A 16,258-nucleotide genomic window follows, 5' to 3' on the forward strand; every position below is an offset into this window, starting at 1 on the left:
CACCTGGACCTCTCCTGGACCTGGTGACTCCCTTTCCAACATGGACCTCACCTGGATGTGGTGAATCTGGTACTCAGTTTGGCCTCACCTGGACCTGGTGTCTCTCGTCCCCACTTTGACCTAACTCAGAACTGCTGAATCTTGCCCCACCTTGGCCGCACCCAGACCTGGTGACTCTTGTCCCCAGCTATGCCTCAATTCGACCTGATGAATCTGGTCCTCACGTGGGACTCACCTGGTCCTGGGACTCAGCTGGATAGAGTGGCTCTGGTTCTCACAAGGGGCTCACCTGATACTGCTGAATGTGGTCTTATTCTATGCCTCACCAGGACCTAGTGATTCTGTTCCCCATCTGGGCCTGCATGGCCCTAGTGACTCTGGTCCTCACTCAGGCTTCATTGTGACCTGGATACTCTATTCCACACCTGGGACTCTCTTTGACCAGGGACCTCTGGTCCCATTCTGGGCCTCAAACTAAACTGGTTACTCTGGTCCCCCCTCTGGGCCTCACCCTGTCCTGGTGACTCTGGTCACCCATTGGGCTTCACTTGGGCCTGGAGAATCTGGTCCTTATCTGTTCCGCACCTGGATCTGGTGACTGGTCGCCACCAGGGCCTCACCTGGACTTGGTGAATCCTGTTGCCTCCTGCGCCTCACCTGGAACTTGTGACTGTGGTCCAACCTGGACCTCACCTGGACGAGGTGACTGGTTCCCACAGGGACCTCACCTGGACCTGGTGAATCAGGTCCTCATATGGGCTTCATGGGACCTGGTTTCTCAGTTCCACATCGAGGCCTCATCTGGACCTAGTGATTCTCGTCCCCATCTGGGCCTCAGCCGGACGTGGTGATTCTTGTCCCCACCAGGATATCACCAGAACCGGGTGACTCTGGTCCCCCTCTGGGACTCACCCGGAGCTGGGACACTGGTCCTCAGCTGATCCTCAACAGGACCTGGTGAATCTACTCCTCACTTAGGCCTCGTTTGGACCTTGTGACTCTTTTCTCACCTAACATCAATGGGACATGGTTATTCTGTTCCCCACCTGGGCCTCACCTGGACATGATTACTTTGTTCCACCCCTGGGCCTCAGGTAGACCTGTTGACGAGGGTCCCCAAGCCGGCCTCACGTGGACCTTTTGGCTCTGATCCCCGCCGGGGGCTCACGTGTATCTGGTAACTCTGATCCTCACCTGGGTCTAATCAGGACCTAGTGACTCTGGTCCCCACCTGGGCTTCACCTGGATCTGGTGACTCTGGTCCCCACCTGTACCTCACCTGGATCTGGTGACTCTGGTCCCCACCTGGACCTCTCCTGGACCTGGTGACTCTCTTTCCAACATGGACCTCACCTGGATCTGGTGACTCTTGTCCTCAGTTTGGCCTCACTTGGACTGGTGTCTCTCGTCCCCACTTTGACCTAACTCAGAACTGCTGAATCTTGCCCCACCTAGGCCGCACACAGACCTGGTGACTCTTGTCCTCAGCTATGCCTCAATTCAACCTGATGAATCTGGTCCTGACGTGAGGCTCACATGGACCTGGGACTCAGCTGGATAGAGTGGCTCTGGTTCCCACAAGGGGCACACCTGATACTGGTGATTGTGGTCTTATTCTATGCCTCACCAGGACCTAGTGATTCTGTTCCCCATCTGGGTCTGCATGGCCCTAGTAAATCTTTTCCTCACCCAGGCATCATTGGGATCTGGATACTCTATTCCTCATCTGGGCCTCACTTTGACCAGGGACCTCTGGTCCTATTCTGGGCCTCAAACTAAACTGGTTACTCTGGTTCCCCTCTGGGACTCACCCTTACCTGGTGACTCTGGTCACGCCTTGGGGTTCACTTGGGCCTGGTGAATCTGGTCCTTAGCTGGTCCTCACCTGGATCTGGTGACTGGTGGCCACCTGGGCCTCACCTGGACTTGGTGAATCCTGTTGCCACCTGCGCCTCACCTGGACCTTCTGACTCTGGTCCCAACTGGACCTCACCTGGATCTGTTGGCTCTGGTTCCCATATGGGGCTCTCCTGGACCTGGTTCCTGTGGTCTCCATCTGGCCTCACCGGGAACACAATGACTCTGATCCATATATGGTCCTCTCCTGTACCTGTTGACTCTGGTCCTTACCTGGGCATCATTGGGACCTGGATACTCTCTATATACCTGGGCCTCACCTGGACCTGGTGACTGTGGTCCCACCTGGGCCTCTCCTGGACGAGGTGACTGGTTCCCACAGGGACCTCACCTGGACCTGGTGACTCAGGTCCTCATATGGGCATCATGGGACCAGGGTTCTCAGTTCCACATCGGGGTCTTATCTGTACCTAGTGATTCTCGTCCCCCTCTGTGCCTCACCCTGATGTGGTGACTCTGGTCCCCACCTGGATGTCACCAGAACCGGGTGACACTGGTCACACTCTGGGAGTCACCCGGAGCTGGGGACACTGGTCCTCAACTGGGCCTCAACAGGACCTGGTGAATCTACTCCTCACTAAGGCCTCGTCTGGACCTTGTGACTCTTTTCCCACCTGGCATCAATGGGACATGGTTACTCTTCCCACCTGGGCCTCACATGGACATGATAACTTTGCTCCACACTTTGGCCTCAACTGGTCCTGATGATTCTGGTCCCCCGACCTAGGCCTCAATCTGGACCTGGTGACTGTGGTCCCCACCTGGGTCTCACCTGGACCTGGTGACTCTCATTCCCACATGAACCACACCAGGTCCTGGTGACTGTGTTGTTCTTGTAGAATCACTTTTAACTGGTGACTCCAGACCCCACTAGGGCCTCACGTGAATCGGGTGACTTGGGCTGCCGGTTGGCCTCACATGGACCTGGTTAGTGGGGATGCCACTTGGGTCTCACCCATACTTGGTGACTCACGTCTCCACCTGTGCCTCTTGGACCTGGTGAATCTGGTCCTTACCTTCTCCTCTCCCAGACCCGGGGACTCTGGTCACCACGTAGGCCTCACCTGGACCTGGTGATTCCGGTCCCCATCTGGGCCTCACTCAGTCCTGGTGACTTTGTTCCCCACCTTGACCTGATTGCTGTGGACTCTTTCATGGCCTCACCTGGACCTGGTGACTCTGATCCTATATGCTTGTCACCCAGACCTAGTGACTCTGGTCCACACCTGGGCATCATTGGAACCTGGTGACTTTGTTCCACACCTGAGCCTCACCTGGACATGAGGCTCTGGACTCTCGAACCACTCTGGGCCTAACCCTGACCTGGTGACTCTGGTCTCCATCTGGATGTCACCTGGACCAGGTGATTCTGGTATCCCTCTCGGCCAAAACCAGTTCTGGTGACTCTGGTCCGCAACTGGGCCTCACCTGGACCTATTGAATATGCTCCATCTGGGCCTCATTTGGACCTGGTGACTCTGGTCCCTACCTGGGCATCATCGGGACATGGATCCACTGCATGGCCTGTAGGTTGGCCTCAGCTGGACCTGGTAACTCTGGTCCCTACCTGGGCATCATCGGGACACGGTTCCTCTGCATGGCCTCCAGGTTGGCCTCACCTGGACCTAGTGAGTGGGGTTGCCACCTGGGGCTCACCCATACCTGGTGACACAGGTCCCCACGTGGGCCTCACTTAGACGTGGTGTATTTGGTCCTTACCTGGTCCTCACCCGGAACTCCTAACTCGGGTCACCACCTGGGAATCACATGAACCTGGTTAATCTGGTCCCCATCTGGTCCTCATCCAGTCCTGGTGACTTTGTCACCGCACCTGGACCTGATTGCTGTGGACTCCTTCTTGGCCTCACCTGGAACTGGTGACTCTGATCCTAACTGGGCCTCACCCAGATCTGGTGACTCTGGTCCTCACCTATGGACCATTAGGACCTGGATACTCTCTTCCACACCTGAGCCTCACCTGGACATGATGACTCTGGATCCACTCTGGGCCTCACCCTGACATGATGACTCTGGTCCCCATTCGGATGTCACCTAGACTAGGTGAATTTGGTATCCCTCTAGGACTGAACTTGACCTGGTGACTCTGGTCCTGAACTGGGCCTCACGGGGACCTAGTGAACATGCTCCCCACCTGCGTCTCATCTGGACCTGGTGACTCTGGTTCTACATGGGAATCACTGGGACCTGGATATTCTCTTATATACCTGGGCCTCACCTGGACCTGGTGACTGTGGTCCCACCTGGGCCTCACCTGGACGAGGTGACTGGTTCCCACAGGGACCTCACCTGGACCTGGAGACTCAGGTCCTCATATGGGCATCATGGGACCTGGTTTCTCAGTTCCACATCGGGGCCTCACCTGGACCTAGTGATTCTCGTCCCCCTCTGGGCCTCACCCTGACGTGGTGACTCTGGTCCCCACCTGGATATCACCAGAACCGGGTGACACTGGTCCCCCTCTGGGACTCTCCCGGAGCTGGGGACACTGGTCCTCAGGTGGGCCTCAACAGGACCTGGTGAATCTACTCCTCACTTAGGCCTCGTCTGGACCTTGTGACTCTTTTCCCACCTGGCATCAATGGGACATGGTTACTCTTCCCATCTGGGCCTCACATGGACATGATAACTTTGCTTCACACTTTGGCCTCAACTGGTCCTGATGACTCTGGTCCCCCGACCTAGGCCTCAATCTGGACCTGGTGACTGTGGTCCCCACCTGGGTCTCACCTGGACCTGGTGACTCTCGTTACCACTTGAAACACACTGGGCCCTGTTGACTGTGGTGTTCTTGTAGACTGACATTTACCTGTGACTCCGGTCCCCACTAGGGCCTCCCCTGGATCTGGAGACTCTGACCTGCAGGTTGGCCTCACCCTGACCTGGTGACTCTGGTCCCCATCTGGATGTCACCTGGTCCAGGTGATTCTGGTACCCCTCTAGGACTCATCAGATCTGGTGACTGTGATCCTCAACTGGGCCTCACCTGCACCTAGTGAATATGCTCCATCTGGGCCTCATTTGGACCTGGTGACTCTGTTCCCTGCCTGGGCATCATCGGGACATGGGTCCATTGCATGGCCTGCAGGTTGGCCTCACCTGGACCTGGTAACTCTGGTTCCTACCTGGGCATCATCGGGACATGTTCCACTGCATGGCCTGCAGGTTGGCCTCACCTGGACCTGAGAACTCTAGTCCCTACCTCGGCATCATCGGGACATGGTTCCTCTGCATGGCCTGCAGGTTGGCCTCACATGGACCTGGTGAGAGGGGTTGTCACTTGGGCCTCACACATGCCTGGTGACACAGGTCCCCATATGGGCCTCACTTGGACCTGGTGAATCTGGTCCTTACATGGTCCTTCCCCGGAAACTGTAACTCTGTTCACCATCTGGGAATAACCTGGACCTGGTGAATCTGGTCACCATCTGGGCCTCACCCAGTCCTCGGGACTTTGTTCACCACCAGGACCTGATTGCTGTGGACTCTTTCTTGGCCTCACCTGGAACTGGTGACTCTGATCCTATCTGCGGGTCACACAGACCTGGTGACTCTAGTCCTCACCTGGGCATCATTGGTACCTGGTGACTCTGTTCCACACCTGAGCCTCACCTGGACATGATGACTCTGGAACCATTCTGGGCCTCATCAAGACATGGTGACTCTGGTCCTCCTCTGGATGTCACCTCGACCAGGTGTTTCTTGTACCCCTCTAGGCCTCAACCATATCTGGTGTCTCTTGTCCTCAACTGGGCCTCACTGGGACCTAGTGATCATGCTGCCCACCTGCGCCCCATCTGGACATGGTGACTCTGGTTCTACCTGGGCATCATCGGGACATGGTTACTCTATTCCCCAGTGGGACTGACCTGATCCTGGTAACTCTGGCCCGGACTTTGGCCTCTTCTGTACCACGTGACTCTGGCTCCACCTGGGCCACACCTGTAACTGGTGACTCTGATCCTAAGCATGGCCTCACCTGACCTGGTGACTGTGGTTCCCATCGAGACCTCACCTGGACTTCATGTCTCTGGTCCCACCTGGGCCTCACCAGGACCTGGTGTCTCTGGTACCCACCTGGGTAGCATCAGGATATGGTTACACTGTACACTAACAGTGACCCAGCCGGACCTATCAACTCTGGTCTTCACCGGGGCCACTCCTGCACATGGTGACACTGGTTCCCACCTGGGTCTCACGTGGACATGGTTAGTCGGATCCCCACCTGGGCCTCACCTGTCACTGCTGATTCTCGTTCCCACATTGAATCATGTGGACTTGGTGGCTGCAGTGTTTCTAGCTTCTCATGTACCACGTGACTCTGGTCCCCACCAGGGCCTCACAGGGACCTGGTAAGTGTGGTTGCCACCTGCACCTCACCTGGACCTGGTGATTCTGGTCTGCACCTGAGACAAACCTGGAGTTGGTGACTGTGGTCCCCACCTTGGCTTCACCTGGATTTGGGGACTCCGGTCCCCATCTGGGCCTCAACTGGCCCTGTTGACCATGGTCCTCACTAGGCAAAATTGGGACCCGGTGACTGAGTTCCACAACTGGACCTCACTGGACCAGGTGACTCTGGTCCCGCTCTGGGTCTCACCGTGCCCTAGTGACTGTGAACCCCACTTTGGCCTGACTTGGACCTGCTCACCCTGGTTGCCACCTGTGCCTGACCTCGAACTGTGGACTCTGGTTCTCTCAAGGGCCTCCCCTGTACCTGGTGATCCTGGTCCGCAACTGGGCCCCACCTGAACGTGGTGACCCTTGTCACCACGGGGGACTCACCAGGACCTGCTTACTGTGTTCCACACCTGGGCCTCAAGTAGACCTGTTGACCATGGTCCCCAAGGCCGCCTCACATAGACCTGTTTCCTCTGATCCCCACCGGGGCCTCACGTGTACCTGGTAAATCTGGTCCTCACCTGGGCCTCATCTGGACCTAGTGACTCTGGTCCCCACCTGGGCTTCACCTGGATCTGGTGACTCTGGTCCCCACCTGGAACTCACCTGGATCTGGTGACTCTGGTCCTCAGTTTGGCCTCACCTGGACCTGGTGTCTCTCGTCCCCACTTTGACCTAACTCAGAACTGCTGAATCTTGACCCACCTAGGACGCACCCAGACCTGGTGACTCATGTCCCCAGCTCTGCCTCAATTCGACCTGATGAATCTGCTCCTCATGTTGGCCTCACATGGACCTGGCACTCAGCTGGATAGAGTGGCTCTGGTTCCCACAAGGGGCTCACATGATACTGGTGACTGTGGTCCCACCTGGGCCTCACCTGGACGAGGTGACTGGTTCCCACAGGGACCTCACCTGGACCTGGTGATTCAGGTCCTCATATGGGCATCATGGGACCTGGTTTCTCAGTTCCACATCGGGACCTAACCTGGACCTAGTGATTCTCGTCCCATTATGGTCCTCACCCTGACGTGGTGACTCTGGTCCCCACCTGGATATCACCAGAACCGGGTGACTCTGGTCCCCCTCTGGGACTCACCCGGAGCTGGGGACACTGGTCCTCAACTGGGCCTCAACAGGACCTGGTGAATCTGCTCCTCACTTAGGCCTCGTCTGGATCTTGTGACTCTTTTCCCACCTGTCATCAATTGGACATGGTTAGTCTGTTCCCCACCTGGGCCTCAGCTGGACATGATAACTTTGCTCCACATTTTGGCCTCAACTAGTCCTGATGACTCTGGTCCCCCGACCTAGGCGTCAATCTGGACATGATTGCTGTGGACTCCTTCTTAGCCTCAACTGGAACTGGTGAATCTGATCCAGATTGAGGATCCCCCATCTGGGCCTCACCTGGCCCTGTCAATCATGGTCCTCAACTGGCAAAATTGGGACCCAGTGACTGTGTTCCATCCCTGGACCTCACCTGGACCAGGTGACTCTGGTCCCCCTCTGGGTCTCACCGTGTCCTAGTGACTGTGAACCCCACTTTGGCCTGACTTGGACCTGCTGACCCAGGTTGACACCTGCGCCTGAACTCGAACTGTTGACTCTGGTTCATTCAAGGGCTTCCCCTGTCCCTGGTGATCTTGGTCCCCCCCTGGGACTCACCTGGACGTCGTGACCCTTGTCACCACCGGGGACTCACCTGGACCTGGTTACTGTGTTCCACACCTGGGCCTCAAGTAGTCCTTTTGACCATGGTACCGAAGCCTGCCTCATATGGATCTGTTTCCTCTGATTCCCACCGGGGCATCACGTGTACCTTGTAACACTGGTCCTCACTTGGGCCTCATCTGGACCTAGTGACTCTGGTCCCCACCTTGGCTTCACCTGGATCTGGTGACTCTGGTCCTCAACTGGGCCTCACGTGGACCTATTGAATATGCTCCATCTGGGCTTCATTTGGACTTGGTGACTCTCTTCCCTACCTGGGCATCATAGGGACATGGTTCCACTGCATGGCCTTTAGGTTGGCCGCCCCTGGACCTGATAACTGTGGTTCTACCTGGGCATCATCGAGACGTGGTTACTCTATTCCCAGTGGGACTGACCTGATCGTTGTGACTCTGGTCCTGACTTTCGCCTCTTCTGTGCCATGTGACTCTTGCTCCCCCTGGACCTCACCTGTAAGTGGTGACTCTGATCCTAAGCATGGCCTCACCTGACCTATGACTGTGGTTTCCATCGGAACCTGACCTGGTCCTCATGTCTCTGGTCCCAACTGGGACTCACCAGGACCTTGTATCTGATACACACCTGAGTAGCATCAGGATATGGTTACACTGTTCACTAACAGTGACCCGGCCGGACCTATTAACTCTCGTCTTCACCTGGTCCACACTTGGGCATGGTGACACTGGTTCCCACCTGGGTCTCACCTGGACATGGTGACTCAGATCCCCACCTGGTCCTCACTTGTAACTTGTAATTCTCGTTCCCACATGGACATCATGTGGACCTGGTGGCTGCAGTGTTTCTAGCTTCTCATGTACCTCGTTACTCTGGTCCCCACCAGGGCCTCACCCGGACTTGGTGAGTGTGGTTGCCACCTGCACCTCACCAGGACCTGGTGATTCTAGTCTCCACCTGAGACTACCCTGGAACTGGTGACTGTGGTCCCCACCTGGGCTTCACCTGAATTTGGGGACTCCGGTCCCCATCTGGGCCTCACCTGGCCCTGTTGACCATGGTCCTCAACTGGGCAAAATTGGGACCCGGTGACTCTGTTCCACAACTGGATCTCACCTGGACAAGGTGACTCTGGTCCCCCTCTGGGTCTGACTGTGCCCTAGTGACTGTGAACCCCACTTTGGCCTGACTTGGACCTGCTGACCCTGGTTGCCACCTGCGCCTGACCTCGAACTCTTGACTCTGGTTCTCTCAAGGGCCTCCCCTGGACCTGGTGATCCTGGTCCCCAATTGGGCCTCAACTGGACGTGGTGACTCTTGTCACAACCGGGGACTCACCTGGACATGATTACTGTGTTCCACACCTGGGCCTCAGGTAGACTTGTTGACCATGGTCCCCAAGCCGGGCTCACGTGGACCTTTTGGCTCTGATCCCGGCCAAGGGCTCACGTGTATCTGGTAACTCTGATCCTCACCTGGGTCTAATCAGGACCTAGTGAACTGGTCCCCTCCTGGGCTTCACCTGGATCTGGTGACTCTGGTCCCCACCTGGACTTCACCTGGATCTCGTGACTCTGGTCCCCACCTGGACCTCTCCTGGACCTGGTGACTCTCTTTCCAACATGGACCTCACCTGGATCTGGTGACTCTGGTCCTCAGTTTGGCCTCACCTGGACCTGGTGTCTCTCGTCCCCACTTTTACCTAACTCAGAACTGCTGAATCTTGCCCCACCTAGACCGCACCCAGACCTGGTGACTCTTGTCCCGAACTATGCCTCAATTCGACCTGATGCATCTGGTCCTGACGTGGGGCAAACATGGACCTGTTACTCAGCTGGATAGAGTGGCTCTGGTTCCCACAAGGGGCACTCTTGATACTGGTGATTGTGGTCTTATTCTATGCCTCACCAGGACCTAGTGATTCTGTTCCCCAACTGGGCCTGCATGGCCCTAGTGACTCTGGTCCTCACCCAGGCATCATTGGGACCTCTATACTCTATGCGACACCTGGGCCTACCTTTGACCAGGGACCTCTGGTCCCATACTGGGCCTCAAACTAAACAGGTTACTCTGGTTCCACTCTGGGCCTCACCCTTACCTGGTGACTCTGGTCACCCCTTGGGCTTCATTTGGGCCTGGTGAATCTGGTCCTTAGCTGGTCCGCATCTGGATCTGGTGATTGGTGGCCACCTAGGCCTGACCTGGACTTGGTGAATCCTGTTGCCACCTGCGCCTCACCTGGGCCTTATGACTGTGGTCACAACTGGACCTCACCCTGATCTGTTGGCTCTGGTTCCCATATGGGGCTCTCCTGACCTGGTTCCTGTGGTCTCCTTTTGGCTTCACCTGAAACACAATGACTCTGATCCATATTTGGTCCTCTCCTGGACCTGTTGACTCTTGTCCTTACCTGGGCATCATTGGGACCTGGATACTCTCTAAATCCCTGGCCTCACCTGGACCTGGTGACTGTGGTCGCACCTCGGCCTCACCTGGACGAGGTGACTGGTTCCCACAGGGACCTCACCTGGACCTGGTGACTCAGGTCCTCATATGGGCATCACGGGACCTGGGTTCTCAGTTCCACATCGGGGTCTCATCTGGACCTAGTGATTCTCGTCCCCCTCTGGGCCTCACCCTGACGTGGTGACTCTGGTCCCCACCTGGATATCACCAGAACCGGGAGACACTGGTCCCCCTCTGGGACTCACCCGGAGCTGGTGACACTGGTACTCAACTGGGCCTCACAGGACCTGGTGAATCTACTCCTCACTAAGGCCTCGTCTGGACCTTGTGACTCTTTTCGCACCTGGCGTCAATGGGACATGGTTACTCTTCCACAACTGGGCCTCACATGTACCTCATAACTTTGCTCCACACTTTGGCCTCAACTAGTCCTAATGACTCTGGTCCCCCGACCTAGGCCTCACCTGGACCTGGTGACTGTGGTCCCACCTGGGCCTCACCTGGACCTGGTGACTGTGGTCCCCACCTGGGTCTCACCTGGACCTGGTGACTCTCGTTCCCACATGAACCACACCTGGACCTGGTGTCTATGGTGTTCTTGTAGACTCACATTTACCTGGTGACTCCTGTCACCACTAGGGCATCACCTGGATCTGGTGACTCTGGCCTGCAGGTTGGCCTCACCTGGACCTGGTGAGTGGGGTTGCCACCTGGGCCTCACCCATACCTGGTGACTCAGGTCCCCACGTAGGCCTCTTGGACCTGGTGAATCTGGTCCGTACCTGGTCCTCTCCCAGACCCTGGGACTCTGGTCACCACCTGGGCCTCACCTGGACCTAATGAATGAATCTGGTCCCCATCTGGTCCTCACCCAGTCCTGGTGACTTTGTTCCCCACCTGGACCTGATTGCTGTGGACTCTTTCTTGGCCTCACCTGGAACTGGTGACTCTGATCCTATCTGCGCGTCACCCAGACCTGGTCACTCTGGTCCTCACCTGGGCATCATTGGTACCTGGTGACTCTGTTCGAGACCTGAGCCTCACCTGGACATGATGACTCTGGAACCACTCTGGGCCTAACCCTGACCTGGTGACTCTGGTCTCCATCTGGATTTCACCTGGACCAGGTGACTGGAACCCCTCTAGGCCTCAACTAGGTATGGGGACACTGGTCCTCAACTGGGCCGCACTTGGACCTAGTGAATATGCTCCATCTGGGCCACAGTTGGACCTGGTGACTCTGGTCCCTACCTGGGCATCATCGGGACATGGATCCACTGCCTGGCCTGCAGGTTGGCCTCAGCTGGACCTGGTAACTCTGGTCCCTACCTGGGCATCACCGGGACACGGTTCGTCTGCATGGCATCCAGGTTGGCCTCACGTGGACCTAGTGAGTGGGGTTGCCACCTGGGGCTCACACATTCCTGGTGACACAGGTCCCCACGTGGGCCTCACTTGGACCTGGTGAATCTGGTCCTTACTTGTTCCTCACCCGCACCTGGTAACCCTGGTCACCACCTGGGAATCACCTGGACCTGTTGAATCTGTTTCCCCTCTGGGCCTCACCCAGTCCTGTTGACTTTCTTCCCCACCTGGACCTGATTGCTGTGGACTCCTCTTGGCCTCAACTGAACTGGTGACTCTGATCCTAACTGGGCCTCACCCAGATCTGGTGACCATGGTCCTCACCTGTGGACCATTATGACCTGGATACTCTGTTCCACACCTGAGCCTCACCTGGACATGATGACTCTGGAACCTCTCTGGGCATCACCCTGACCTGGTGACTCTGGACCCATCTGGATGGCACCTGGACCAGGTGATTCTGGTACCCCTCTAGGCCTCATCCACGTCTGGTGACACTGGTCCTCAACTGGGCCTCACCTGGACGTAGTGAATATGCTCCATCTGAGCCTCATTTGGACCTGGTGACTCTGGTCCCTACCTGGGCATCATCGGGACATGGTTCCACTGCATGGCCTGCAGGTTGGCCTCACCTGGACCTGGTGAGTGGGGTTGCCACATGGGCCTCACCCATACCTGGTGACTCTTTCCCCACGTGGGCCTCTTGGACCTGGTGAATCTGGTCCTTACCTGGTTCTCTCCAAGACCCGGGGACTCTGGTCACCACCTGGGAATCACTTGGACCTGTTGAATCTTTTCCCCATCTGGGCCTCACCCAGTCCTGGTGGTTTGTTCCACACCGGTACCTGATTTCTGTGGATTCTTTCTTGGCCTCACCTGGAACTGGTGACTCTGATCCTATCTGCTCGTCACCCAGAATTGGTGACTCTGGTCCTCACCTGGGCATCATTTGTACATGGTGACTCTGTTCTACACCTGAGCCTCACCTGGACATGATGACTCTGGAACCTCTCTGGGCCTCACCCTGACCTAGTGATTCTGGTCCCCATTTGGATTTCACCTGGACCAGGGGATTCTGGTACCCCTCTAGGCCTCAACCAGATATGGTGACTCGGGTCCTCAACTGGTCCTCACCTGGACCTAGTGAATATGATACATCTTGGCCTCATTTGGACCTGGTGACTCTGGTCCCTACCTGGGCATCAAAGGGATATGGTTCCACAGCATGGCCTGCAGGTTGGCCTCACCTGGACATTGTAACTCTGGTCCCTACCTGGGCATTATCGGGACATGGTTCCACACATGCCCTGCAGGTTGGCATCACCTGCACCTGGTAATTCTAGTCCCTACCTGTGCATCATCAGGACATGGTTCCTCTGCATGGCCTGCAGGTTGGCATCACCTGGACCTGGTGAGTGGGGTTGTCACCTGTGCCTCACCCATGCCTGGTGACACAGGTCCCCACGTGGGCCTCACTTGGAACGGGTGAATCAGGTCCTTACCTTGTTCTCACCCGGAACTCGTAACTCTGGTCTCCACCTGGGAATCACCTGGGCCTGGTGTTTCTGGTACCCATCTGGGCGTCATCCAGTCCTGGTGACATTGTTCCCCACCTGGACCTGATTGCTGTGGACTCTTTCTTGGCCTCACCTGGAACTGGTGACTCTGATCCTATCTGCGCATCACCCAGACCTGTGACTCTGGTGCTCACCTGGACATGATGACTTTGGAACCTCTCTGGGCCTCACCCTAACCTGGTGACTCTGGTCCCCATCTGGAACTCACCTGTATCTGGTGACTCTGGTCTCAGTTTGGCCTCACCTGGACTGGTGTCTATCGTCCCCACTTTGACCTAACTCAGAACTGCTGAATCTTGCCCCACCTAGGCCGCACCCAGACCTGATGACTCTTGTCCCCAGCGATGCCTCAATTCGACCTGATGAACCTGGTCCTCACGTGGGCCTCACATGGACCTGGGACTCAGCGGGATAGAGTGGCTCTGGTTCCCACAAGGGGCTCACCTGATACTGGTGACTGTGTTCTTATTCTATGCCTCACTAGGACCTAGTGATTCTGTTCCCCATCTGGGATTTCATGGCCCTTGTGACTCTGGTCCTCACCCAGGCATCATTGGGACCTGGATACTCTATTCCACACTTAGGCATCACTTTGTCCAGGGACCTCTGGTCCCAATCTGGGCCTCAAACTAAACTGGTTACTCTGGTTCCCCCTCGGGGCCTCACCCTTACCTGGAAAATCTGGTCACCCCTTGGGTTTCACTTGGGCCTGGTGAATCTGGTTCTTATCTGGTCCGCACATGGATCTGGTGACAGGTCACCACGTGGGCCTCACCTGGACTTGGTGAATCCTGTTGCCACCTGCGCCTCACCTGGACCTTGTGACTGTGGTCCCTCCTGGACCTCACCTGGATCTGGTGGCTCTGGTTCCCATATGGTGCTCTCCTGGACCTGGTTCCTGTGGTCTCCATCTGGCCTCACCTGGAACACAATGACTCTGATCCATATTTGGGCCTCTACTGGACCTGTTGACTCTAGTCCTTACCTGGGCATCATTGGGACCTGGATACTCTCTTATGTACCTGGGCCTCACCAGGACCTGGTGACTGTGGTCCCACCCGGGCCTCACCTGGACGGGGTGACTGGTTCCCACAGGGACATCACCTCGACCTGGTGACTCAGGTCCTCATATGGGAATCTTGGGACGTGGATTCACAGTTCCACATTGGGGCCTCTCCTGGACCTAGTGATTTTCGTCCCCCACTGGGCCTCACCCTGACTTGTGACACTGGTCCCCACCTGGATATCACCAGAACCGGGTGTCACACCCGGAGCTGGGGACACTGGTCCTCAGCTGAGCCTCAACAGGACCTGGTGAATCTACTCCAAACTTAGGTTTCGTCTGGACCTTGTTACTATTTTCCCACCTGGTATTATTGGGATATGGTTACTCTGTTCCCCCTCTGGGCCTCACCTGGACATGATAACTTTGCTGCACACTTTGGCCTCAACTGGTCTTGATGATTCTCGTCCCCCAACCTAGGCCTCAATCTGAACCTGTTGACTGTCGTCCCCACCTGGGTCTCACCTGGAACTGGTGACTCTCGTTCCCACATGAACCACACCTGGACCTGGTGACTGTGGTGTTCTTGTAGACTCACTTTTACCTGCCTTCTCCGGTGCAGACTAGGGCCTCACGTGGATCTGGTGACTTTGGCATGCAGGTTGGCCTCACCTGGACATGGTGAGTGGGGTTGCCACCTGGGCCTCACCCATACCTGGTGAGTCAGGTCCCCTCGTGGGCCTCTTGGACCTGGTATCTGGTCCATACCTGGTCGTCTCCCAGCCCCGGGGTCTCTGGTCACCACCTGAGCCTACCTGGACATGGTGAATCTGATCCCCATCTGGGCATGACCCAGGCCTGTTGACTTTTTCCCCATCTGTATCTGATTGCTGTGGACTCTTTCTTCGCCTCACCTGGAACTGGTGACTCTCATCCTATCTGCCCGTCACCGAGACATGGTGACGCTGGTCCTAACATGGGCATTTTTGGTACCTGGTGACTCTGTTCCACACCTGAGCCTCACCTGGACATGATGACTCTGGAACCACTCTGGGCCTCATCCTGACCTGGTGACTCTGGTCCCCATCTGGAAATCACCTGCACCAGGTGATTCTCGTACCCCTCTAGACCTCAACAAAGTCTGGTGACTCTGGTCCTCCACTGGACCTCACCTGGACCTAGTGAATATGCTCCATCTGGGCCTCATTGGACCTGGTGATTCTGGTCCCTACCTGGGCATTATCGGGACATGGTTCCACTGCATGGCCTGCAGTTTGGCCTCACCTGGACCTGGTAACTCTAGTCCCTCCCTGGGCATCATCGGGAGATGGTTCCTCTGCATTGGCCTGCAGGTTGGCCTCACCTGGACCTGGTGAGTGGGGTTGTCACCTGGGTCTCACACATGCCTGGTGACAGAGGTCCCCACGTGGGTTCACTTGGACTTGGTGAATCTGGTCCTTACCTGGTCCTCACCCGGAACTCGTAACTCTGGTAACCACCTGGGAATCACCTGGACCTGGAGAATCTGGTGCCCATCCGGGCCTCATCCAGTCCTGGTGACTTTGCTCCCCACCTGGACCTGATTGCTGTGGACTCCTTCTTGGCCTCACCTGGAATTGGTGACTCTGCTCCTAACTGGGCCTCACCCAGATCTGGTGACTCTGTTCCTTCCTGTGGACCATTATGACCTGGATACTCTGTTCAACACCTGAGCCTCAATTGGACATGATGACTCTAGATCCCCTCTGGGCCTCAGCCTGACATGATGACTCTGGTCCCCATCTGGATGTCACCTAGACCAGGTGAATCTGGTACCCCTCTA

Source organism: Canis aureus, chromosome 23 (genome assembly GCF_053574225.1).
Source record: "Canis aureus isolate CA01 chromosome 23, VMU_Caureus_v.1.0, whole genome shotgun sequence".
Lineage (NCBI taxonomy): Eukaryota > Metazoa > Chordata > Mammalia > Carnivora > Canidae > Canis > Canis aureus.